This window comes from Cervus elaphus, chromosome 29 (assembly GCF_910594005.1).
Source record: "Cervus elaphus chromosome 29, mCerEla1.1, whole genome shotgun sequence".
Classification (NCBI taxonomy): domain Eukaryota; kingdom Metazoa; phylum Chordata; class Mammalia; order Artiodactyla; family Cervidae; genus Cervus; species Cervus elaphus.
In genome coordinates this window covers 604,964-632,148 of record NC_057843.1, presented here as the reverse complement: position 1 = coordinate 632,148, position 27,185 = coordinate 604,964, and positions in this window count along the sequence as shown.

Here is a 27,185-nt window from a genome sequence, read left to right as displayed (position 1 = left end):
GCATGCAGAGCAATGCCGTGTTGCACATCACACAGGAAAGGAGCCTTGATTTCCTTGATGGCACTCCAGGGAAAGCCCAAGAACACTGTTTCAAGGCTAGAGGGATCCTGAGTTCACTGTAGCAACACGAAAGAGCTCCGTGGACCAAAAATCAACTCGAGATGAGAGGTTAGTCCCTGGCTTCGACTCCAGAGGAATACCACCTTACCACAAGCACCTCAAGAGGAGGCTTCTCTCAGCTCTAGGTATGTGAGAGGGACCCTGAGTTTGCGGCCTCAAGTGGAATGGACACCGCGATGCCCTGACTCGAAATAAGGCCGGATATGCCTGCAGTGACTTGAATGCAGGCTTGTCTTGCATCTCCCAAGACGAAAGGATGTCTGAATCCCCGGTGTAGACCACAGAGAAAGACCTAGTTCCCCACCTCATCGCGACCGGAGGCCTCACATCCTTGGAAAACTCCAGAGGGACGCGGAGATCAGTGCCTCCAAAGGAGACGATGCCTGACTCCTCGTGAAACTTGATAGGAGTCCCAGGATTCCTGTGGCACGTGGAAAGGGACCCTTGGTCTCCCGCCTCAGCTGGAGAGGCGTCCCAATTGCCCTGCCAAGACTCGAGGAGAATCCCGAGTTGTCCCTCGCAACTAGGCAGGAGTCCTGACGTCGCTGAACAAACACGTGGGTGGAAGGGCCATCCCCGTCGGAACTCGAGAATATACCCCAGGTTCCCGCCGCAACTCGAGAAAAACCATGAGACTTCCCCCTCGCCGCGAGATGAGGCCCAATTCCCCTGCACTGCGTGCAGAGCAATGCCGTGTTGCACATCACACAGGAAAGGAGCCTTGATTTCCTTGATGGCACTCCAGAGAAACCACAAGAACACTGTTTCAAGGCTAGAGGGATCCTGAGGTCACTGTAGTAACAAGAAAGAGCTCCGTGGACCACAAATCAACTCGAGATGAGAGGTTAATCCCTGGCGTCGACTCCAGAGGAATACCACCTTACCACAAGCACCTCAAGAGGAGGCTTCTCTCAGCTCTAGGTAAGTGAGAGGGACACTGAGTTTGCGGCCTCAAGTGGAATGGACACCGCGATGCCCTGACTCGAAATAAGGCGGGATATGCCTGCAGTGACTTGAATGCAGGCTCGTCTTGCATTTCCCAAGACGAAAGGATGTCTGAATCCCCTGTGGAGACCACAGAGAAAGACATAGTTCCCCACCTCATCACGACCGGAGGCCTCACATCCTTTGAAAACTCCAGAGCGACGCGGAGATCAGTGCCTCCAAAGGAGACGATGCCTGACTCCTCGTGAAACTTGATAGGAGTCCCAGGATTCCTGTGGCACGTGGAAAGGGACCCTTGGTCTCCCGCCTCAACTGGAGAGGCGTCCCAATTGCCCTGCCAAGCCTCGAGGAGAATCCCGAGTTGTCCCTCGCAACTAGGCAGGAGTCCTGAAGTCGCTGAACAAACACGTGTGTGGAAGGGCCATCCCCGTCGTAACTCGAGAATATACCCCAGGTTCCCGCCGCAACTCGAGAAAAACCATGAGACTTCCCCCTCGCCGCGAGATGAGGCCCGATTCACCTGCACTGCGTGCAGAGCAATGCCGTGTTGCACATCACACAGGAAAGGAGCCTTGATTTCCTTGATGGCACTCCAGAGAAAGCCCAAGAACACTGTTTCAAGGCTAGAGGGATCCTGAGGTCACTTTTGCAACACGAAAGAGCTCCGTGGACCAAAAATCAACTCGAGATGAGAGGTTAGTCCCTGGCTTCGACTCCAGAGGAATACCACCTTACCACAAGCACCTGAAGAGGAGGCTTCTCTCAGCTCTAGGTATGTGAGAGGGACCCTGAGTTTGCAGCCTCAAGTGGAATGGACACCGCGATGCCCTGACTCGAAATAAGGCCGGATATGCCTGCAGTGACTTGAATGCAGGCTCGTCTTGCATCTCCCAAGACGAAAGGATGTCTGAATCCCCGGTGTAGACCACAGAGAAAGACCTAGTTCCCCACCTCATCGTGACCGGAGGCCTCACATCCTTTGAAAACTCCAGAGGGACGCGGAGATCAGTGCCTCCAAAGGAGACGATGCCTGGCTCCTCGTGAAACTTGATAGGAGTCCCAGGATTCCTGTGGCACGTGGAAAGGGACCCTTGGTCTCCCGCCTCAGCTGGAGAGGCGTCCCAATTGCCCTGCCATGCCTCGAGGAGAATCCCGAGTTGTCCCTCACAACTAGGCAGGAGTCCTGACGTCGCTGAACAAACACGTGTGTGGAAGGGCCATCCCCGTCGTAACTCGAGAATATACCCCAGGTTCCCACCGCAACTCGAGAAAAACCATGAGACTTCCCCCTCGCCGCGAGATGAGGCCCGATTCCCCTGCACTACATGCAGAGCAATGCCGTGTTGCACATCACACAGGAAAGGAGCCTTGATTTCCTTGATGGCACTCCAGAGAAACCCCAAGAACACTGTTTCAAGGCTAGAGGGATCCTGAGGTCACTGTAGCAACACGAAAGAGCTCCGTGGACCAAAAATCAACTCGAGATGAGAGGTTAGTCCCTGGCTTCGACTCCAGAGGAATACCACCTTACCACAAGCACCTGAAGAGGAGGCTTCTCTCAGCTCTAGGTATGTGAGAGGGACCCTGAGTTTGCGGCCTCAAGTGGAATGGACACCGCGATGCCCTGACTGGAAATAAGGCCGGATATGCCTGCAGTGACTTGAATGCAGGCTCGTCTTGCATCTCCCAAGACGAAAGGATGTCTGAATCCCCTGTGGAGACCACAGAGAAAGACCTCGTTCCCCACCTCATCGCGACCGGAGGCCTCACATCCTTGGAAAACTCCAGAGGGACGCGGAGATCAGTGCCTCCAAAGGAGACGATGCCTGACTCCTCGTGAAACTTGATAAGAGTCCCAGGATTCCTGTGGCACGTGGAAAGGGACCCTTGGTCTCCCGCCTCAGCTGGAGAGGCTTCCCAATTGCCCTGCCAAGCCTCGAGGAGAATCCCGAGTTGTCCCTCGCAACTAGGCAGGAGTCCTGACGTCGCTGAACAAACACGTGTGTGGAAGGGCCATCCCCGTCGTAACTCGAGAATATACCCCAGGTTCCCGCGCGCAACTCGAGAAAAACCATGAGACTTCCCCCTCGCCGCGAGATGAGGCCCGATTCCCCTGCACTGCGTGCAGAGCAATGCCGTGTTGCACATCACACAGGAAAGGAGCCTTGATTTCCTTGATGGCACTCCAGAGAAACCAAAAGAACACTGTTTCAAGGCTAGAGGGATCCTGAGTTCACTGTAGCAACACGAAAGAGCTCCGTGGACCAAAAATCAACTCGAGATGAGAGGTTAGTCCCTGGCTTCGACTCCAGAGGAATACCAACTTACCACAAGCACCTGAAGAGGAGGCTTCTCTCAGCTCTTGGTATGTAAGAGGGACCCTGAGTTTGCGGCCTCAAGTGGAACGGACACCGCGATGCCCTGACTCGAAATAAGGCCGGATATGCCTGCAGTGACTTGAATGCAGGCTCGTCTTGCATCTCCCAAGACGAAAGGATGTCTGAATCCCCTGTGGAGACCACAGAGAAAGACCTAGTTCCCCACCTCATCGCGACCGGAGGCTTCACATCCTTGGAAAACTCCAGAGGGACGCGGAGATCAGTGCCTCCAAAGGAGACGATGCCTGACTCCTCGTGAAACTTGATAGGAGTCCCAGGATTCCTGTGGCACGTGGAAAGTGACCCTTGGTCTCCCGCCTCAGCTGGAGAGGCGTCCCAATTGCCCTGCCAAGCCTCGAGGAGAATCCCGAGTTGTCCCTCACAACTAGGCAGGAGTCCTGACGTCGCTGAACAAACACGTGTGTGGAAATGCCATCCCCGACGTAACTCGAGAATATACCCCAGGTTCCCGCCGCAACTCGAGAAAAACCATGAGACTTCCCCCTCGCCGCGAGATGAGGCCCGATTCCCCTGAACTGCGTGCAGAGCAATGCCGTGTTGCACATCACACAGGAAAGGAGCCTTGATTTCCTTGATGGCACTCCAGAGAAAGCCCAAGAACACTGTTTCAAGGCTAGAGGGATCCTGAGTTCACTGTAGCAACACGAAAGAGCTCCGTGGACCAAAAATCAACTCGAGATGAGAGGTTAGTCCCTGGCTTCGACTCCAGAGGAATACCACCTTACCACAAGCACCTCAAGAGGAGGCTTCTCTCAGCTCTAGGTATGTGAGAGGGACCCTGAGTTTGCGGCCTCAAGTGGAATGGACACCGCGATGCCCTGACTCGATATAAGGCCGGATATGCCTGCAGTGACTTGAATGCAGGCTCGTCTTACATCTCCCAAGACGAAAGGATGTCTGAATCCCCTGTGGAGACCACAGATAAAGACCTAGTTCCCCACCTCATGGCGACCGTAGGCCTCACATCCTTGGAAAACTCCAGAGGGACGCGGAGATCAGTGCCTCCAAAGGAGACGATGCCTGACTCCTCGTGAAACTTGATAGGAGTCCCAGGATTCCTGTGGCACGTGGAAAGGGACCCTTGGTCTCCCGCCTCAGCTGGAGAGGCGTCCCAATTGCCCTGCCAAGCCTCCAGGAGAATCCCGAGTTGTCCCTCGCAACTAGGCAGGAGTCCTGACGTCACTGAACAAACACGTGTGTGGAAGGGCCATCCCCGTCGTAACTCGAGAATATACCCCAGGTTCCCGCCGCAACTCGAGAAAAACCATGAGACTTCCCTCTCGCCGCGAGATGAGGCCCGATTCCCCTGCACTGCGTGCAGAGCAATGCCGTGTTGCACATCACACAGGAAAGGAGCCTTGATTTCCTTGATGGCACTCCAGAGAAATCCCAAGAACACTGTTTCAAGGCTAGAGGGATCCTCAGGTCACTGTAGCAACACGAAAGAGCTCCGTGGACCAAAAATCAACTCGAGATGAGAGGTTAGTCCCTGGCTTCGACTCCAGAGGAATACCACCTTACCACAACCACCTCAAGAGGCGGCTTCTCTCGACTCTAGGTATGTGAGAGGGACCCTGAGTTTGCGGCCTCAAGTGGAACGGACACCCCGATGCCCTGACTCGAAATAAGGCCGGATATGCCTGCAGTGACTTGAATGCAGGCTCCTCTTGCATCTCCCAAGACGAAAGGATGTCTGAATCCCCTGTGGAGACCACAGAGAAAGACCTAGTTCCCCACCTCATGGCGACCGGAGGCCTCACATCCTTTGAAAATTCCAGAGGGACGCGGAGATCAGTGCCTCCAAAGGAGACGATGCCTGACTCCTCGTGAAACTTGATAGGAGTCCCAGGATTCCTGTGGCACGTGGAAAGGGACCCTTGGTCTCCCGCCTCAGCTGGAGAGGCTTCCCAATTGCCCTCCCAAGCCTCGAGGAGAATCCCGAGTTGTCCCTCGCAACTAGGCAGGAGTCCTGACGTCACTGAACAAACACGTGTGTGGAAGGGCCATCCCCGTCGTAACTCGAGAATATACCCCAGGTTCCCGCCGCAACTCGAGAAAAACCATGAGACTTCCCCCTCGCCGCGAGATGAGGCCCGATTCCCCTGCACTGCGTGCAGAGCAATGCCGTGTTGCACATCACACAGGAAAGGAGCCTTGATTTCCTTGATGGCACTCCAGAAAAAGCCCAAGAACACTGTTTCAAGGCTAGAGGGATCCTGAGTTCACTGTAGCAACACGAAAGAGCTCCGTGGACCAAAAATCAACTCGAGATGAGAGGTTAGTCCCTGGCTTCGACTCCAGAGGAATACCACCTTACCACAAGCACCTCAAGAGGAGGCTTCTCTCAGCTCTAGGTATGTGAGAGGGACCCTGAGTTTGCGGCCTCAAGTGGAATGGACACCGCGATGCCCTGACTCGATATAAGGCCGGATATGCCTGCAGTGACTTGAATGCAGGCTCGTCTTACATCTCCCAAGACGAAAGGATGTCTGAATCCCCTGTGGAGACCACAGATAAAGACCTAGTTCCCCACCTCATGGCGACCGTAGGCCTCACATCCTTGGAAAACTCCAGAGGGACGCGGAGATCAGTGCCTCCAAAGGAGACGATGCCTGACTCCTCGTGAAACTTGATAGGAGTCCCAGGATTCCTGTGGCACGTGGAAAGGGACCCTTGGTCTCCCGCCTCAGCTGGAGAGGCGTCCCAATTGCCCTGCCAAGCCTCGAGGAGAATCCCGAGTTGTCCCTCGCAACTAGGCAGGAGTCCTGACGTCACTGAACAAACACGTGTGTGGAAGGGCCATCCCCGTCGTAACTCGAAAATATACCCCAGGTTCCCGCCGCAACTCGAGAAAAACCATGAGACTTCCCTCTCGCCGCGAGATGAGGCCCGATTCCTCTGCACTGCGTGCAGAGCAATGCCGTGTTGCACATCACACAGGAAAGGAGCCTTGATTTCCTTGATGGCACTCCAGAGAAATCCCAAGAACACTGTTTCAAGGCTAGAGGGATCCTGAGGTCACTGTAGCAACACGAAAGAGCTCCGTGGACCACAAATCAACTCGAGATGAGAGGTTAGTCCCTGGCTTCGACTCCAGAGGAATACCACCTTACCACAACCACCTCAAGAGGCGGCTTCTCTCGACTCTAGGTATGTGAGAGGGACCCTGAGTTTGCGGCCTCAAGTGGAACGGACACCCCGATGCCCTGACTCGAAATAAGGCCGGATATGCCTGCAGTGACTTGAATGCAGGCTCCTCTTGCATCTCCCAAGACGAAAGGATGTCTGAATCCCCTGTGGAGACCACAGAGAAAGACCTAGTTCCCCACCTCATGGCGACCGGAGGCCTCACATCCTTTGAAAATTCCAGAGGGACGCGGAGATCAGTGCCTCCAAAGGAGACGATGCCTGACTCCTCGTGAAACTTGATAGGAGTCCCAGGATTCCTGTGGCACGTGGAAAGGGACCCTTGGTCTCCCGCCTCAGCTGGAGAGGCTTCCCAATTGCCCTGCCAAGCCTCGAGGAGAATCCCGAGTTGTCCCTCGCAACTAGGCAGGAGTCCTGACGTCACTGAACAAACACGTGTGTGGAAGGGCCATCACCGTCGTAACTCGAGAATATACCCCAGGTTCCCGCCGCAACTCGAGAAAAACCATGAGACTTTCCCCTCGCCGCGAGATGAGGCCCGATTCCCCTGCACTACGTGCAGAGCAATGCCGTGTTGCACATCACACAGGAAAGGAGCCTTGATTTCCTTGATGGCACTCCAGAGAAAGACCAAGAACACTGTTTCAAGGCTAGAGGGATCCTGAGGTCACTTTTGCAACACGAAAGAGCTCCGTGGACCAAAAATCAACTCGAGATGAGAGGTTAGTCCCTGGCTTCGACTCCAGAGGAATACCACCTTACCACAAGCACCTGAAGAGGAGGCTTCTCTCAGCTCTAGGTATGTGAGAGGGACCCTGAGTTTGCGGCCTCAAGTGGAATGGACACCGCGATGCCCTGACTCGAAATAAGGCCGGATATGCCTGCAGTGACTTGAATGCAGGCTCGTCTTGCATCTCCCAAGACGAAAGTATGTCTGAATCCCCTGTGGAGACCACAGAGAAAGACCTAGTTCCCCACCTCATCGCGACCGGAGGCCTCACATCCTTTGAAAATTCCAGAGGGACGCGGAGATCAGTGCCTCCAAAGGAGACGATGCCTGACTCCTCGTGAAACTTGATAGGAGTCCCAGGATTCCTGTGGCACGTGGAAAGGGACCCTTGGTCTCCCGCCTCAGCTGGAGAGGCGTCCCAATTGCCCTGCCAAGCCTCGAGGAGAATCCCGAGTTGTCCCTCGCAACAAGGCAGGAGTCCTGACGTCACTGAACAAACACGTGTGTGGAAGGGCCATCCCCGTCGTAACTCGAGAATATACCCCAGGTTCCCGCCGCAACTCGAGAAAAACCATGAGACTTCCCCCTCGCCGCGAGATGAGGCCCGATTCCCCTGCACTGCGTGCAGAGCAATGCTGTGTTGCACATCACACAGGAAAGGAGCCTTGATTTCCTTGATGGCACTCCAGAGAAAGCCCAAGAACACTGTTTCAAGGCTAGAGGGATCCTGAGGTCACTTTTGCAACACAAAAGAGCTCCGTGGACCAAAAATCAACTCGAGATGAGAGGTTAGTCCCTGGCTTCGACTCCAGAGGAATACCACCTTACCACAAGCACCTGAAGAGGAGGCTTCTCTCAGCTCTAGGTATGTGAGAGGGACCCTGAGTTTGCGGCCTCAAGTGGAATGGACACCGCGATGCCCTGACTCGAAATAAGGCCGGATATGCCTGCAGTGACTTGAATGCAGGCTCGTCTTGCATCTCCCAAGACGAAAGGATGTCTGAATCCCCTGTGGAGACCACAGATAAAGATCTAGCTTCCCACCTCATGGCGACCGGAGGCCTCACATCCTTGGAAAACTCCAGAGGTACGCGGAGATGAGTGCCTCCAAAGGAGACGATGCCTGACTCCTCGTGAAACTTGATAGGAGTCCCAGGATTCCTGTGGCACGTGGAAAGGGACCCTTGGTCTCCCGCCTCAGCTGGAGAGGCGTCCCAATTGCCCTGCCAAGCCTCGAGGAGAATCCCGAGTTGTCCCTCGCAACAAGGCAGGAGTCCTGACGTCGCTGAACAAACACGTGTGTGGAAGGGCCATCCCCGTCGTAACTCGAGAATATACCCCAGGTTCCCGCCGCAACTCGAGAAAAACCATGAGACTTCAGCCTCGCCGCGAGATGAGGCCCGATTCCCCTGCACTGCATGCAGAGCAATGCCGTGTTGCACATCACACAGGAAAGGAGCCTTGATTTCCTTGATGGCACTCCAGGGAAAGCCCAAGAACACTGTTTCAAGGCTAGAGGGATCCTGAGTTCACTGTAGCAACACGAAAGAGCTCCGTGGACCAAAAATCAACTCGAGATGAGAGGTTAGTCCCTGGCTTCGACTCCAGAGGAATACCACCTTACCACAAGCACCTCAAGAGGAGGCTTCTCTCAGCTCTAGGTATGTGAGAGGGACCCTGAGTTTGCGGCCTCAAGTGGAATGGACACCGCGATGCCCTGACTCGAAATAAGGCCGGATATGCCTGCAGTGACTTGAATGCAGGCTTGTCTTGCATCTCCCAAGACGAAAGGATGTCTGAATCCCCTGTGGAGACGACAGAGAAAGACCTAGTTCCCCACCTCATCGCGACCGGAGGCCTCACATCCTTGGAAAACTCCAGAGGGACGCGGAGATCAGTGCCTCCAAAGGAGACGATGCCTGACTCCTCGTGAAACTTGATAGGAGTCCCAGGATTCCTGTGGCACATGGAAAGGGACCCTTGGTCTCCCGCCTCAGCTGGAGAGGCGTCCCAATTGCCCTGCCAAGACTCGAGGAGAATCCCGAGTTGTCCCTCGCAACTAGGCAGGAGTCCTGACGTCACTGAACAAACACGTGGGTGGAAGGGCCATCCCCGTCGGAACTCGAGAATATACCCCAGGTTCCCGCCGCAACTCGAGAAAAACCATGAGACTTCCCCCTCGCCGCGAGATGAGGCCCAATTCCCCTGCACTGCGTGCAGAGCAATGCCGTGTTGCACATCACACAGGAAAGGAGCCTTGATTTCCTTGATGGCACTCCAGAGAAACCACAAGAACACTGTTTCAAGGCTAGAGGGATCCTGAGGTCACTGTAGCAACAAGAAAGAGCTCCGTGGACCACAAATCAACTCGAGATGAGAGGTTAATCCCTGGCGTCGACTCCAGAGGAATACCACCTTACCACAAGCACCTCAAGAGGAGGCTTCTCTCAGCTCTAGGTAAGTGAGAGGGACACTGAGTTTGCGGCCTCAAGTGGAATGGACACCGCGATGCCCTGACTCGAAATAAGGCGGGATATGCCTGCAGTGACTTGAATGCAGGCTCGTCTTGCATTTCCCAAGACGAAAGGATGTCTGAATCCCCTGTGGAGACCACAGAGAAAGACATAGTTCCCCACCTCATCACGACCGGAGGCCTCACATCCATTGAAAACTCCAGAGCGACGCGGAGATCAGTGCCTCCAAAGGAGACGATGCCTGACTCCTCGTGAAACTTGATAGGAGTCCCAGGATTCCTGTGGCACGTGGAAAGGGACCCTTGGTCTCCCGCCTCAACTGGAGAGGCGTCCCAATTGCCCTGCCAAGCCTCGAGGAAATCCCGAGTTGTCCCTCGCAACTAGGCAGGAGTCCTGAAGTCGCTGAACAAACACGTGTGTGGAAGGGCCATCCCCGTCGTAACTCGAGAATATACCCCAGGTTCCCGCCGCAACTCGAGAAAAACCATGAGACTTCCCCCTCGCCGCGAGATGAGGCCCGATTCCCCTGCACTGCGTGCAGAGCAATGCCGTGTTGCACATCACACAGGAAAGGAGCCTTGATTTCCTTGATGGCACTCCAGAGAAAGCCCAAGAACACTGTTTCAAGGCTAGAGGGTCCTGAGGTCACTGTAGTAACAAGAAAGAGCTCCGTGGACCACAAATCAACTCGAGGTGAGAGGTTAATCCCTGGCGTCGACTCCAGATGATACCACCTTACCACAAGCACCTCAAGAGGAGGCTTCTCTCAGCTCTAGATAAGTGAGAGGGACCCTGAGTTTGCGGCCTCAAGTGGAATGGACACCGCGATGCCCTGACTCGAAATAAGGCCGGATATGCCTGCAGTGACTTGAATGCAGGCTCGTCTTGCATCTCCCAAGACGAAAGGATGTCTGAATCCCCTGTGGAGACCACAGAGAAAGACATAGTTCCCCACCTCATGGCGACCGTAGGCGTCACATCCTTGGAAAACTCCAGAGGGACGCGGAGATCAGTGCCTCCAAAGGAGACGATGCCTGACTCCTCGTGAAATTGATAGGAGTCCCAGGATTCCTGTGGCACGTGGAAAGGGACCCTTGGTCTCCCGCCTCAGCTGGAGAGGCGTCCCAATTGCCCTGCCAAGCCTCGAGGAGAATCCCGAGTTGTCCCTCGCAACTAGGCAGGAGTCCTGACGTCACTGAACAAACACGTGTGTGGAAGGGCCATCCCCGTCGTAACTCGAGAATATACCCCAGGTTCCCGCCGCAACTCGAGAAAAACCATGAGACTTCCCCCTCGCCGCGAGATGAGGCCCGATTCCCCTGCACTGCGTGCAGAGCAATGCCGTGTTGCACATCACACAGGAAAGGAGCCTTGATTTCCTTGATGGCACTCCAGAGAAAGCCCAAGAACACTGTTTCAAGGCTAGAGGGATCCTGAGGTCACTTTTGCAACACGAAAGAGCTCCGTGGACCAAAAGTCAACTCGAGATGAGAGGTTAGTCCCTGGCTTCGACTCCAGAGGAATACCACCTTACCACAAGCACCTGAAGAGGAGGCTTCTCTCAGCTCTAGGTATGTGAGAGGGACCCTGAGTTTGCGGCCTCAAGTGGAATGGACACCGCGATGCCCTGACTCGAAATAAGGCCGGATATGCCTGCAGTGACTTGAATGCAGGCTCGTCTTGCATCTCCCAAGACGAAAGGATGTCTGAATCCCCTGTGGAGACCACAGATAAAGATCTAGCTTCCCACCTCATGGCGACCGGAGGCCTCACATCCTTGGAAAACTCCAGAGGTACGCGGAGATGAGTGCCTCCAAAGGAGACGATGCCTGACTCCTCGTGAAACTTGATAGGAGTCCCAGGATTCCTGTGGCACGTGGAAAGGGACCCTTGGTCTCCCGCCTCAGCTGGAGAGGCGTCCCAATTGCCCTGCCAAGCCTCGAGGAGAATCCCGAGTTGTCCCTCGCAACAAGGCAGGAGTCCTGACGTCGCTGAACAAACACGTGTGTGGAAGGGCCATCCCCGTCGTAACTCGAGAATATACCCCAGGTTCCCGCCGCAACTCGAGAAAAACCATGAGACTTCAGCCTCGCCGCGAGATGAGGCCCGATTCCCCTGCACTGCATGCAGAGCAATGCCGTGTTGCACATCACACAGGAAAGGAGCCTTGATTTCCTTGATGGCACTCCAGGGAAAGCCCAAGAACACTGTTTCAAGGCTAGAGGGATCCTGAGTTCACTGTAGCAACACGAAAGAGCTCCGTGGACCAAAAATCAACTCGAGATGAGAGGTTAGTCCCTGGCTTCGACTCCAGAGGAATACCACCTTACCACAAGCACCTCAAGAGGAGGCTTCTCTCAGCTCTAGGTATGTGAGAGGGACCCTGAGTTTGCGGCCTCAAGTGGAATGGACACCGCGATGCCCTGACTCGAAATAAGGCCGGATATGCCTGCAGTGACTTGAATGCAGGCTTGTCTTGCATCTCCCAAGACGAAAGGATGTCTGAATCCCCTGTGGAGACGACAGAGAAAGACCTAGTTCCCCACCTCATCGCGACCGGAGGCCTCACATCCTTGGAAAACTCCAGAGGGACGCGGAGATCAGTGCCTCCAAAGGAGACGATGCCTGACTCCTCGTGAAACTTGATAGGAGTCCCAGGATTCCTGTGGCACATGGAAAGGGACCCTTGGTCTCCCGCCTCAGCTGGAGAGGCGTCCCAATTGCCCTGCCAAGACTCGAGGAGAATCCCGAGTTGTCCCTCGCAACTAGGCAGGAGTCCTGACGTCACTGAACAAACACGTGGGTGGAAGGGCCATCCCCGTCGGAACTCGAGAATATACCCCAGGTTCCCGCCGCAACTCGAGAAAAACCATGAGACTTCCCCCTCGCCGCGAGATGAGGCCCAATTCCCCTGCACTGCGTGCAGAGCAATGCCGTGTTGCACATCACACAGGAAAGGAGCCTTGATTTCCTTGATGGCACTCCAGAGAAACCACAAGAACACTGTTTCAAGGCTAGAGGGATCCTGAGGTCACTGTAGCAACAAGAAAGAGCTCCGTGGACCACAAATCAACTCGAGATGAGAGGTTAATCCCTGGCGTCGACTCCAGAGGAATACCACCTTACCACAAGCACCTCAAGAGGAGGCTTCTCTCAGCTCTAGGTAAGTGAGAGGGACACTGAGTTTGCGGCCTCAAGTGGAATGGACACCGCGATGCCCTGACTCGAAATAAGGCGGGATATGCCTGCAGTGACTTGAATGCAGGCTCGTCTTGCATTTCCCAAGACGAAAGGATGTCTGAATCCCCTGTGGAGACCACAGAGAAAGACCTAGTTCCCCACCTCATCACGACCGGAGGCCTCACATCCATTGAAAACTCCAGAGCGACGCGGAGATCAGTGCCTCCAAAGGAGACGATGCCTGACTCCTCGTGAAACTTGATAGGAGTCCCAGGATTCCTGTGGCACGTGGAAAGGGACCCTTGGTCTCCCGCCTCAACTGGAGAGGCGTCCCAATTGCCCTGCCAAGCCTCGAGGAGAATCCCGAGTTGTCCCTCGCAACTAGGCAGGAGTCCTGAAGTCGCTGAACAAACACGTGTGTGGAAGGGCCATCCCCGTCGTAACTCGAGAATATACCCCAGGTTCCCGCCGCAACTCGAGAAAAACCATGAGACTTCCCCCTCGCCGCGAGATGAGGCCCGATTCCCCTGCACTGCGTGCAGAGCAATGCCGTGTTGCACATCACACAGGAAAGGAGCCTTGATTTCCTTGATGGCACTCCAGAGAAAGCCCAAGAACACTGTTTCAAGGCTAGAGGGTCCTGAGGTCACTGTAGTAACAAGAAAGAGCTCCGTGGACCACAAATCAACTCGAGGTGAGAGGTTAATCCCTGGCGTCGACTCCAGATGATACCACCTTACCACAAGCACCTCAAGAGGAGGCTTCTCTCAGCTCTAGATAAGTGAGAGGGACCCTGAGTTTGCGGCCTCAAGTGGAATGGACACCGCGATGCCCTGACTCGAAATAAGGCCGGATATGCCTGCAGTGACTTGAATGCAGGCTCGTCTTGCATCTCCCAAGACGAAAGGATGTCTGAATCCCCTGTGGAGACCACAGAGAAAGACATAGTTCCCCACCTCATGGCGACCGTAGGCGTCACATCCTTGGAAAACTCCAGAGGGACGCGGAGATCAGTGCCTCCAAAGGAGACGATGCCTGACTCCTCGTGAAATTGATAGGAGTCCCAGGATTCCTGTGGCACGTGGAAAGGGACCCTTGGTCTCCCGCCTCAGCTGGAGAGGCGTCCCAATTGCCCTGCCAAGCCTCGAGGAGAATCCCGAGTTGTCCCTCGCAACTAGGCAGGAGTCCTGACGTCACTGAACAAACACGTGTGTGGAAGGGCCATCCCCGTCGTAACTCGAGAATATACCCCAGGTTCCCGCCGCAACTCGAGAAAAACCATGAGACTTCCCCCTCGCCGCGAGATGAGGCCCGATTCCCCTGCACTGCGTGCAGAGCAATGCCGTGTTGCACATCACACAGGAAAGGAGCCTTGATTTCCTTGATGGCACTCCAGAGAAAGCCCAAGAACACTGTTTCAAGGCTAGAGGGATCCTGAGGTCACTTTTGCAACACGAAAGAGCTCCGTGGACCAAAAATCAACTCGAGATGAGAGGTTAGTCCCTGGCTTCGACTCCAGAGGAATACCACCTTACCACAAGCACCTGAAGAGGAGGCTTCTCTCAGCTCTAGGTATGTGAGAGGGACCCTGAGTTTGCGGCCTCAAGTGGAATGGACACCGCGATGCCCTGACTCGAAATAAGGCCGGATATGCCTGCAGTGACTTGAATGCAGGCTCGTCTTGCATCTCCCAAGACGAAAGGATGTCTGAATCCCCGGTGTAGACCACAGAGAAAGACCTAGTTCCCCACCTCATCGTGACCGGAGGCCTCACATCCTTTGAAAACTCCAGAGGGACGCGGAGATCAGTGCCTCCAAAGGAGACGATGCCTGGCTCCTCGTGAAACTTGATAGGAGTCCCAGGATTCCTGTGGCACGTGGAAAGGGACCCTTGGTCTCCCGCCTCAGCTGGAGAGGCGTCCCAATTGCCCTGCCATGCCTCGAGGAGAATCCCGAGTTGTCCCTCGCAACTAGGCAGGAGTCCTGACGTCACTGAACAAACACGTGTGTGGAAGGGCCATCCCCGTCGTAACTCGAGAATATACCCCAGGTTCCCACCGCAACTCGAGAAAAACCATGAGACTTCCCCCTCGCCGCGAGATGAGGCCCGATTCCCCTGCACTACATGCAGAGCAATGCCGTGTTGCACATCACACAGGAAAGGAGCCTTGATTTCCTTGATGGCACTCCAGAGAAACCCCAAGAACACTGTTTCAAGGCTAGAGGGATCCTGAGGTCACTGTAGCAACACGAAAGAGCTCCGTGGACCAAAAATCAACTCGAGATGAGAGGTTAGTCCCTGGCTTCGATTCCAGAGGAATACCACCTTACCACAAGCACCTCAAGAGGAGGCTTCTCTCAGCTCTATGTATGTGAGAGGGACCCTGAGTTTGCGGCCTCAAGTGGAACGGACACCGCGATGCCCTGACTCGAAATAAGGCCGGATATGCCTGCAGTGACTTGAATGCAGGCTCGTCGTGCATCTCCCAAGACGAAAGGATGTCTGAATCCCCTGTGGAGACCACAGAGAAAGACCTAGTTTCCCACCTCATCGCAACCGGAGGCCTCACATCCTTTGAAAACTCCAGAGGGACGCGGGGATCAGTGCCTCCAAAGGAGACGATGCCTGACTCCTCGTGAAACTTGATAGGAGTCCCAGGATTCCTGTGGAACGTGGAAAGGGACCCTTGGTCTCCCGCCTCAGCTGGAGAGGCGTCCCAATTTCCCTGCCAAGCCTCGAGGAGAATCCCGAGTTGTCCCTCGCAACTAGGCAGGAGTCCTGACGTCGCTGAACAAACACGTGTGTGGAAGGGCCATCCCCGTCGTAACTCGAGAATATACCCCAGGTTCCCGCCGCAACTCGAGAAAAACCATGAGACTTCCCCCTCGCCGCGAGATGAGGCCCAATTCCCCTGCACTGCGTGCAGAGCAATGCCGTGTTGCACATCACACAGGAAAGGAGCCTTGATTTCCTTGATGGCACTCCAGAGAAAGCCCAAGAACACTGTTTCAAGGCTAGAGGGATCCTGAGGTCACTGTAGCAACAAGAAAGAGCTCCGTGGACCACAAATCAACTCGAGGTGAGAGGTTAATCCCTGGCGTCGACTCCAGAGGAATACCACCTTACCACAAGCACCTCAAGAGGAGGCTTCTCTCAGCTCTAGGTAAGTGAGAGGGACACTGAGTTTGCGGCCTCAAGTGGAATGGACACCGCGATGCCCTGACTCGAAATAAGGCGGGATATGCCTGCAGTGACTTGAATGCAGGCTCGTCTTGCATTTCCCAAGACGAAAGGATGGCTGAATCCCCTGTGGAGACCGCAGAGAAAGACATAGTTCCCCACCTCATCACGACCGGAGGACTCACATCCTTTGAAAACTCCAGAGCGAGGCGGAGATCAGTGCCTCCAAAGGAGACGATGCCTGACTCCTCGAGAAACTTGATAGGAGTCCCAGGATTCCTGTGGCACGTGGAAAGGGACCCTTGGTCTCCCGCCTCAGCTGGAGAGGCGTCCCAATTGCCCTGCCAAGCCTCGAGGAGAATCCCGAGTTGTCCCTCGCAACTAGGCAGGAGTCCTGAAGTCGCTGAACAAACACGTGTGTGGAAGGGCCATCCCCGTCGTAACTCGAGAATATACCCCAGGTTCCCGCCGCAACTCGAGAAAAACCATGAGACTTCCCCCTCGCCGCGAGATGAGACCCGATTCCCCTGCACTGCGTGCAGAGCAATGCCGTGTTGCACATCACACAGGAAAGGAAACTTGATTTCCATGATGGCACTCCAGAGAAATCCCAAGAACACTGTTTCAATGCTAGAGGGATCCTGAGGTCACTGTAGCAACACGAAAGAGCTCCGTGGACCACAAATCAACTTGAGATGAGAGGTTAGTCCCTGGCTTCGACTCCAGAGGAATACCACCTTAACACAAGCACCTCAAGAGGAGGCTTCTCTCAGCTCTAGGTATGTGAGAGGGACCCTGAGTTTGCGGCCTCAAGTGGAATGGACACCGCGATGCCCTGACACGAAATAAGGCCGGATATGCCTGCAGTGACTTGAATGCAGGCTCGCCTTGCATCTCCCAAGACGAAAGCATGTCTGAATCCCCTGTGGAGACCACAGAGAAAGACCTAGTTCCCCACCTCATGGCGACCGGAGGCCTCACATCCTTGGAAAACTCCAGAGGGACGCGGAGATCAGTGTCTCCAAAGGAGACGATGCCTGACTCCTCGTGAAACTTGATAGGAGTCCCAGGATTTCTGTCGCACGTGGAAAGGAACCCTTGGTCTCCCGCCTCAGCTGGAGAGGCTTCCCAATTGCCCTGCCAAGCCTCGAGGAGAATCCCGAGTTGTCCCTCGCAACTAGGGAGGAGTCCTGACGTCACTGAACAAACACGTGTGTGGAAGGGCCATCCCCGTCGTAACTCGAGAATATACCCCAGGTTCCCGCCGCAACTCGAGAAAAACCATGAGACTTCCCCCTCGCCGCGAGATGAGGCCCCATTCCCCTGCACTGCGTGCAGAGCAATGCCGTGTTGCACATCACACAGGAAAGGAGCCTTGATTTCCTTGATGGTACTCCAGAGAAATCCCAAGAACACTGTTTCAAGGCTAGAGGGATCCTGAGGTCACTGTAGCAACACGAAAGAGCTCCGTGGACCAAAAATCAACCCGAGATGAGAGGTTAGTTCCTGGCTTCGACTCCAGAGGAATACCACCTTACCACAAGCACCTGAAGAGGAGGCTTCTCTCAGCTCTAGGTATGTGAGAGGGACCCTGAGTTTGCGGCCTCAAGTGGAACGGACACGCGATGCCCTGCCTCGAAATAAGGCCGGATATGCCTGCAGTGACTTGAATGCAGGCTCGTCTTGCATCTCCCAAGACGAAAGGATGTCTGAATCCCCTGCGGAGACGACAGAGAAAGACCTAGTTCCCCACCTCATCGCGACCGGAGGCCTCACATCCTTGGAAAACTCCAGAGCGACGCGGAGATCAGTGCCTCCAAAGGAGACGATGCCTGACTCCTCGTGAAACTTGATAGGAGTCCCAGGATTCCTGTGGAACGTGGAAGGGGACCCTTGGTCTCCCGCCTCAGCTGGAGAGGCGTCCCAATTGCCCTGCCAAGCCTCGAGGAGAATCCCGAGTTGTCCCTCGCAACTAGGTAGGAGTCCTGACGTCACTGAACAAACACGTGTGTGGAAGGGCCATCCCCGTCGTAACTCGAGAATATACCCCCGGTTCCCGCCGCAACTCGAGAAAAACCATGAGACTTCGCCCTCGCCGCGAGATGAGGCCCGATTCCCCTGCACTGCGTGCAGAGCAATGCCGTGTTGCACATCACACAGGAAAGGAGCCTTGATTTCCTTGATGGCACTCCAGAGAAAGCCCAAGAACACTGTTTCAAGGCTAGAGGGATCCTGAGGTCACTGTAGCAACACGAAAGAGCTCCGTGGACCAAAAATCAACTCTAGATGAGAGGTTAGTCCCTGGCTTCGACTCCAGAGGAATACCACCTTACCAGAAGCACTTCAAGAGGAGGTTTCTATCAGCTCTAGGTATGTGAGAGGGACCCTGAGTTTGCGGCCTCATGTGGAATGGACACCGCGATGCCCTGACTGGAAATAAGGCCGCATATGCCTGCAGTGACTTGAATGCAGGCTCGTCTTGCATCTCCCAAGACGAAAGGATGTCTGAGTCCCCTGTGGAGACCACAGAGAAAGACCTCGTTCCCCACCTCATCGCGACCGGAGGCCTCACATCCTTGGAAAACTCCAGAGGGACGCGGAGATCAGTGCCTCCAAAGGAGACGATGTCTGACTCCTCGTGAAACTTGATAGGAGTCCCAGGATTCTTGTGGCACGTGGAGAGGGACCCGTGGTCTCCGCCTCAGCTGGAGAGGCGTCCCAATTGCCCTTCCAAGCCTCGAGGAGAATCCCGAGTTGTCCCTCGCAACTAGGCAGGAGTCCTGTCGTCGCTGAAGAAACACGTGTGTGGAAGGGCCATCCCCGTCGTAATTCGAGAATATACGCCAGGTTCCCACCGCAACTCGAGAAAAACCATGAGACTTCCCCCTCGCCACGAGATGAGGCCCGATTCCACTGCACTGCGTGCAGTGCAATGTCTTGTTGCACATCACACAGGAAAGGAGCCTTGATTTCCTTGATGGCACTCCAGAGAAAGCCCAAGAACACTGTTTCAAGGCTAGAGGGATCCTGACGTCACTTTTGCAACACGAAAGAGCTCCGCGGACCAAAAATCAACTCGAGATGAGAGGTTAGTCCCTGGCTACGACTCCAGAGGATTACCACCTTACCACAAGCACCTCAACAGGATGCTTCTCTCAGCTCTTGGTATGTGAGAGGGACCCTGAGTTTGCGACCTCAAGTGGAATGGACACCTCAATGCCCTGACTCGAAATAAGGCCGGATATGCCTGCAGTGACTTGAATGCAGGCTCGTCTTGCATCTCCCAAGACGAAAGGATGTCTGAATCCCCTCTATAGACCACAGATAAAGACCAAGTTCCCCACCTCATGGATTCCGGAGGCCTCACATCCTTGGAAAACTCCAGAGGGACGCGGAGATCAGTGCCTCCAAAGGAGACGATGCCTGACTCCTCGTGAAACTTGATAGGAGTCCCAGGATTCCTCTGGCACGTGGAAAGGGACCCTTGGTCTCCCGCCTCAGCTGGAGAGGCGTCCCAATTGCCCTGCCAAGCCTCGAGGAGAATCCCGAGTTGTCCCTCACAACTAGGCAGGAGTCCTGACGTCGCTGAACAAACACGTGATTGGAAGGGCCATCCCCGTGGTTACTCGAGAATATACCCCAGGTTCCCGCCGCAACTCGAGAAAAACCATGAGACTTCCCCCTCGCCGCGAGATGAGGCCCGATTCCCCTGCACTGCGTGAAGAACAATGCCGTGTTGCACATCACACAGGAAAGGAGCCTTGATTTCCTTAATGGCACTCCAGAGAAAGCCCAAGAACACTGTTTCAAGGCTAGAGGGATCCTGAGGTCACTTTTGCAACACGAAAGAGCTCCGTGGACCACAAATCAACTCGAGATGAGAGGTTAGTCCCTGGCTTTGACTCCAGAGGAATACCACCTTACCACAAGCACCTGAAGAGGAGGCTTCTCTCAGCTCTAGGTATGTGAGAGGGACCCTGAGTTTGCGGCCTCAAGTGGAATGGACACCGCGATGCCCTGACTCGAAATAAGGCCAGATATGCCTGCAGTGACTTGAATGCAGGCTCGTCTTGCATCTCCCAAGACGAAAAGATGTCTGAATCCCCTGTGGAGACCACAGAGAAAGACCTAGTTCCCCACCTCATCGCGACCGGAGGCCTCACATCCATTGAAAATTCCAGAGGGACGCGGGGATCAGTGCCTCCAAAGGAGACGATGCCTGACTCCTCGTGAAATTGATAGGAGTCCCAGGATTCCTGTGGCACGTGGAAAGGGACCCTTGGTCTCCCGCCTCAGCTGGAGAGGCGTCCCAATTGCCCTGCCAAGCCTCGAGGAGAATCCCGAGTTGTCCCTCGCAACTAGGCAGGAGTCCTGACGTCGCTGAACAAACACGTGTGTGGAAGGGCCATCCCCGTCGTAACTCGAGAATATAACCCAGGTTCCCGCCGCAACTCGAGAAAAACCATGAGACTTCCCCCTCGCCGCGAGATGAGGCCCGATTCCCCTGCACTGCGTGCAGAGCAATGCCGTGTTGCACATCACACAGGAAAGGAGCCTTGATTTCCTTGATGGCACTCCAGAGAAAGCCCAAGAACACTGTTTCAATACTAGAGGGATCCTGAGGTCACTGTAACAACACGAAAGAGCTCCGTGGACCAAAAATCAAATCGAGATGAGAGGTTAGTCCCTGGCTTCGACTCCAGAGGAATACCACCTTACCACAAGCACCTGAAGAGGAGGCTTCTCTCAGCTCTAGGTATGTGAGAGGGACCCTGAGTTTGCGGCCTCAAGTGGAATGGACACCGCGATGCCCTGACTCGAAATAAGGCCGGATATGCCTGCAGTGACTTGAATGCAGGCTCGTCTTGCATCTCCCAAGACGAAAGGATGTCTGAATCACCTGTGGAGACCACAGAGAAAGACGTAGTTCCCCACCTCATCGCGACCGTAGGCCGCACATCCATTGAAAACTCCAGAGGGACGCGGAGATCAGTGCCTCCAAAGGAGACGATGCCTGACTCCTCGTGAAACTTGATAGGAGTCCCAGGATTCCTGTGGCTCGGGGAAAGGGACCCTTGGTCTCCCGCCTCAGCTGGAGAGGCGTCCCAATTGCCATGCCAAGCCTCGAGGAGAATCCCGAGTTGTCCCTCGCAACTAGGCAGGCGTCCTGACGTCGCTGAACAAACACGTGTGTGGAAGGGCCATCCCCGTCGTAACTCGAGAATATAACCCAGGTTCCTGCCGCAACTCGAGAAAAACCATGAGACTTCCCCCTCGCCGCGAGATGAGGCCCGATTCCCCTGCACTGCGTGCAGAGCAATGCCGTGTTGCACATCACACAGGAAAGGAGCCTTGATTTCCTTGATGGCACTCCAGAGAAAGCCCAAGAACACTGTTTCAAGGCTAGAGGGATCCTGAGGTCACTGTAACAACACGAAAGAGCTCCGTGGACCAAAAACCAAATCGAGATGAGAGGTTAGTCCCTGGCTTCGACTCCAGAGGAATACCACCTTACCACAAGCACCTGAAGAGGAGGCTTCTCTCAGCTCTAGGTATGTGAGAGGGACCCTGAGTTTGCGGCCTCAAGTGGAATGGACACCGCGATGCCCTGACTCGAAATAAGGCCGGACATGCCTGCAGTGACTTGAATGCAGGCTCGTCTTGCATCTCCCAAGACGAAAGGATGTCTGAATCCCCTGTGGAGACCACAGAAAACGACCTAGTTCCCCACCTCATCGCGACCGGAGGCCTCACACCCTTTGAAAACTCCAGAGGGACGCGGAGATCAGTGCCTCCAAAGGAGACGATGCCTGACTCCTCGTGAAATTGATAGGAGTACCAGGATTCCTGTGGCACGTGGAAAGGGACCCTTGGTCTCCCGCCTCAGCTGGAGAGGCGTCCCAATTGCCCTGCCAAGCCTCGAGGAGAATCCCGAGTTGTCCCTCGCAACTAGGCAGGAGTCCTGACGTCGCTGAAGAAACACGTGTGTGGAAGGGCCATCCCCGTCGTAACTCGAGAATATACCCCAGGTTCCCGCCGCAATTCGAGAAAAACCATGAGACTTCCCCCTCGTAACGAGATGAGGCTGGATTCCCCTGCACTGCGTGCAGAGCAATGCCGTGTTGCACATCACACAGGAAAGGAGCCTTGATTTCCTTGATGGCACTCCAGAGAAACCCCAAGAACACTGTTTCAAGGCTAGAGGGATCATGAGGTCACTTTTGCAACACGAAAGAGCTCCGTGGACCAAAAATCAACTCGAGATGAGAGGTTAGTCCCTGCCTTCGACTCCAGAGGAATTCCACCTTACCACAAGCACCTCAAGAGGAGGCTTCTCTCAGCTCTAGGTATGTGAGAGGGACCCTGAATTTGCGGCCTCAATTGGAATGGACACCGCGATGCCCTGACTCAAAATAAGGCCGGATATGCCTGCAGTGACTTGAATGCAGGCTCGTCTTGCATCTCCGAAGACGAAAGGATGTCTGAATCCCCTGTGGAGACCACAGAGAAAGACCTAGTTCCCCACTTCATCTCGACCGGAGGCCTCACATCCTTGGAAAACTCCAGAGGAACGCGGAGATCAGTGCCTCCAAAGGAGACGATGCCTGACTCCTCGTGAAACTGATAGGAGTCCCAGGATTCCTGTGGCACGTGGAAAGGGACCCTTGGTCTCCCGCCTCAGCTGGAGAGGCGTCACAATTGCCCTGCCAAGCCTCGAGGAGAATCCCGAGTTGTCCCTCGCAACTAGGCAGGAGTCCTGACGTCACTGAACAAACACGTGTGTGGAAGGGCCATCCCCGTCGTAACTCGAGAATATACCCCAGGTTCCCGCCGCAACTCGAGAAAAACCATGAGACTTCCCCCTCGCCGCGAGATGAGGCCCGATTCCCCTGCACTGCGTGCAGCGCAATGTCCTGTTGCACATCAAACAGGAAAGGAGCCTTGATTTCCTTGATGGCACTCCAGAGAAAGCCCAAGAACACTGTTTCAATGCTAGAGGGATCCTTAGGTCACTGTAGCAACACGAAAGCGCTCCGTGGACTACAAGTCCACTCGAGATGAGAGGTTAGTCCCTGGCTTCGACTCCAGAGGAATACCACCGTACCACAAGCACCTCAAGAGGAGGCTTCTCTCAGCTCTAGGTATGTGAGAGGGACCCTGAGTTTGCGGCCTCAAGTGGAATGGACCCCGCGATGCCCTGACTCGAAATAAGGCCGGTAGGCCTGCAGTGACTTGAATGCAGGCTCGTCTTGCATCTCCCAAGACGAAAGGATGTCTGAATCCCCTGTGGAGACCACAGAGAACGACCTAGTTCCCCACCTCATCGCGACCGGAGGCCTCACATCCTTTGAAAACTCCAGAGGGACGCGGAGATCAGTGCCTCCAAAGGAGACGATGCCTGACTCCTCGTGAAACTTGATAGGAGTCCCAGGATTCCTGTGGCACGTGGAAAGGGACCCTTGGTCTCCCGCCTCAGCTGGAGAGGCGTCCCAATTGCCCTGCCAAGCCTCGAGGAGAATCCCGAGTTGTCCCTCGCAACTAGGCAAGAGTCCTGACGTCGCTGAAGAAACACGTGTTTGGAAGGGCCATCCCCGTCCTAACTCGAGAATATACGCCAGGTTCCCGCCGCAACTCGAGAAAAACCATGAGACTTCCCCCTCGCCGCGAGATGAGGCCCGATTCCCCTGCACTGCGTGCAGAGCAATGCCGTGTTGCACATCACACAGGAAAGGAGCCTTGATTTCCTTGATGACACTGCAGAGAAACCCCAAGAACACTGTTTCATGGCTACAGGGATCCTGAGGTCACTGTAGCAAAACGAAAGAGCTTCGAGGACCAAAAATCAACTTGAGATGAGAGGTTAGTCCCTGGCTTCGACTCCAGAGGAATACCACCTAACGACAAGCACCTCAAGAGGAGACTTCTCTCAGCTATAGGTATGTGAGAGGGACCCTGAGTTTGCGGCCTCAAGTGGAATGGACACCGCGATGCCGTGACTCGAAATAAGGCCGGATATGCCTGCAGTGACTTGAATGCAGGCTCGTCTTTCATCTCACAAGATGAAAGGATGTTGGAATCCCCTGTGGAGACCACAGAGAAAGACCTAGTTCCCCACCTCTTCACGACCGGAGGCCTCAGATCCTTTGAAAACTCCAGAGGGACGCGGAGATCAATGCCTCCAAAGGAGACGATGCCTGACTCCTCGTGAAATTGATAGGAGTCCCAGGATTCCAGTGGCACGTGGAAAGGGACACTTGGTCTCCCGCCTCAGCTGGAGAGGCGTCCCAATTGCCCTGCCAAGCCTCGAGGAGAATCCCGAGTTGTCCCTCGCAACTAGGCAGGAGTCATGACGTCGCTGAACAAACACGTGTGTGGAAGGGCCATCCCCGTCGTAACTCGAGAATATACCCCAGGTTCCCACCGCAATTCGAGATAAACCATGAGACTTCCCCCTCGCCACGAGATGAGGCCGGATTCCCCTGCACTGCGTGCAGAGCAATGCCGTGTTGCACATCACACAGGAAAGGAGCCTTGATTTCCTTGATGGCACTGCAGAGAAACCCCAAGAACACTGTTTCAAGGCTAGAGGGATCCTGAGGTCACTTTTGCAACACGAAAGAGCTTCGTGGACCAAAAATCAACTCGAGATGAGAGGTTAGTCCCTGGCTTCGACTCCAGAGGAATACCACCTTACGACAAGCACCTCAAGAGGAGGCTTCTCTCAGCTCTAGGTATGTGATATGGACCCTGAATTTGCCTCCTCAAGTGGAATGGACACGGCGATGCCCTGACTCGAAATAAGGCCGGATATCCCTGCAGTGACTTGAATGCAGGCTCGTCTTGCATCTCCCAAGACGAAAGGATGTCTGAATCCCCTGTGGAGACCACAGAGAAAGACCTAGTTCCCCACCTCATCGCGACCGGAGGCCTCACATCCTTTGAAAACTCCAGAGGGACGCGGAGATCAGTGCCTCCAAAGGAGACGATGCCTGACTCCTCGTGAAACTTGATAGGAGTCCCAGGATTCCTGTGGCACGTGGAAAGGGACATTTGGTCTCCCGCCTCAGCTGAAGAGGCTTCCCAATTGCCCTGCCAATCCTCGAGGAGAATCCCGAGTTGTCCCTCGCAACTAGGCAGGAGTCCTGACGTCGCTGAACAAACACGTGTGTGGAAGGGCCATCCCCGTCGTAACTCGAGAATATACTCCAGGTTCCCGCCGCAACTCGAGAAAAACCATGAGACTTCCCCCTCGCCGCGACATGAGGCCCGATTCCCCTGCACTGCGTGCAGAGCAATGCCGTGTTGCACATCACACAGGAAAGGAGCCTTGATTTCCTTGATAGCACTCCAGAGAAAGCCCAAGAACACTATTTCAAGGCTACAGGGATCCTTAGGTCACTGTAGCAACACGAAAGAGCTCCGTGGACCAAAAATCAACTCGAGATGAGAGGTTAGTCCCTGGCTTCGACTCCAGAGGAATACCACCTTACCACAAGCACCTCAAGAGGAGGCTTCTCTCAACTCTAGGTATGTGAGAGGGACTCTGAGTTTGCGGCCTCAAGTGGAATGGACACCGCGATGCCCTGCCTCGAAATAAGGCCGGATATGCCTGCAGTGACTTGAATGCAGGCTCGTCTTGCATCTCCCAAGACGAAAGGATGTCTGAATCCCCTGTGGAGACAACAGAGAACGACCTAGTTCCCCACCTCATCGCGACCGGAGGCCTCACATCCTTTGAAAACTCCAGAGGGACGCGGAGATCAGTGCCTCCAAAGGAGACGATGCCTGACTCCTCGTGAAATTGATAGGAGTCCCAGGATTCCTGTGGCACGTGGAAAGGGACTCTTGGTCTCCCGCCTTAGCTGGAGAGGCGTCCCAATTGCCCTGCCAAGCCTCGAGGAGAATTCCGAGTTGTCCCTCGCAACTAGGTAGGAGTCCTGACGTCGCTGAACAAACACGTGTGTGGAAGGGCCATCCCCGTCGTAACTCGAGAATATACCCCAGGTTCCCGCCGCAACTCGAGAAAAACCATGAGACTTCCCCCTCGCCGCGAGATGAGGCCCGATTCCCCTGCACTGCATGCAGAGCAATGCCGTGTTGCACATCACACAGGAAAGGAGCCTTGATTTTCTTGATGGCACTCCAGAGAAACCCCAAGAACACTGTTTCAAGGCTAGAGGGATCCTGAGGTCACTGTAGCAACACGAAAGATCTCCGTGGACCAAAAATCAACTCAAGATGAGAGGTTAATCCCTGGCTTCGACTCCAGAGGAATACCACCTTACCACAAGCACCTCAAGAGGAGGCTTCTCTCAGCTCTAGATATGTGAGAGGGACCCTGAGTTTGCGGCCTCAAGTGGAATGGACACCGCGATGCCCTGACTCGAAATAAGGCCGGATATGCCTGCAGTGACTTGAATGCAGGCTCGTCTTGCATCTCCCAAGACGAAAGGATGTCTGAATCCCCTGTATAGACCACAGATAAAGACCAAGTTCCCCACCTCATGGCGACCGGAGGCCTCACATACTTGAAAAACTCCAGAGGGACGAGGAGATCAGTGCCTCCAAAGGAGACGATGCCTGACTCCTCGTGAAACTTGATAGGAGTCCCAGGATTCCTGTGGCACGTGGAAAGGGACCCTTGGTCTCCCGCCTCAGCTGGAGAGGCGTCCCAATTGCCCTGCCAAGCCTCGAGGAGAATCCCGAGTTGTCCCTCGCAACTAGGCAGGAGTCCTGACGTCGCTGAACAAACACGTGTGTGGAAGGGCCATCCCCATCGTAACTCGAGAATATACCCCAGGTTCCCGCCGCAACTCGAGAAAAACCATGAGACTTCCCCCTCGCCGCAACATGAGGCCCGATTCCCCTGCACTGCGTGCAGAGCAATGCCGTGTTGCACATCACACAGGAAAGGAGACTTGATTTCCTTGATGGCAATCCAGAGAAAGCCCAAGAACACTGTTTCAAGGCTAGAGGGATCCTGAGGTCACTGTAGGAAAACGAAAGTG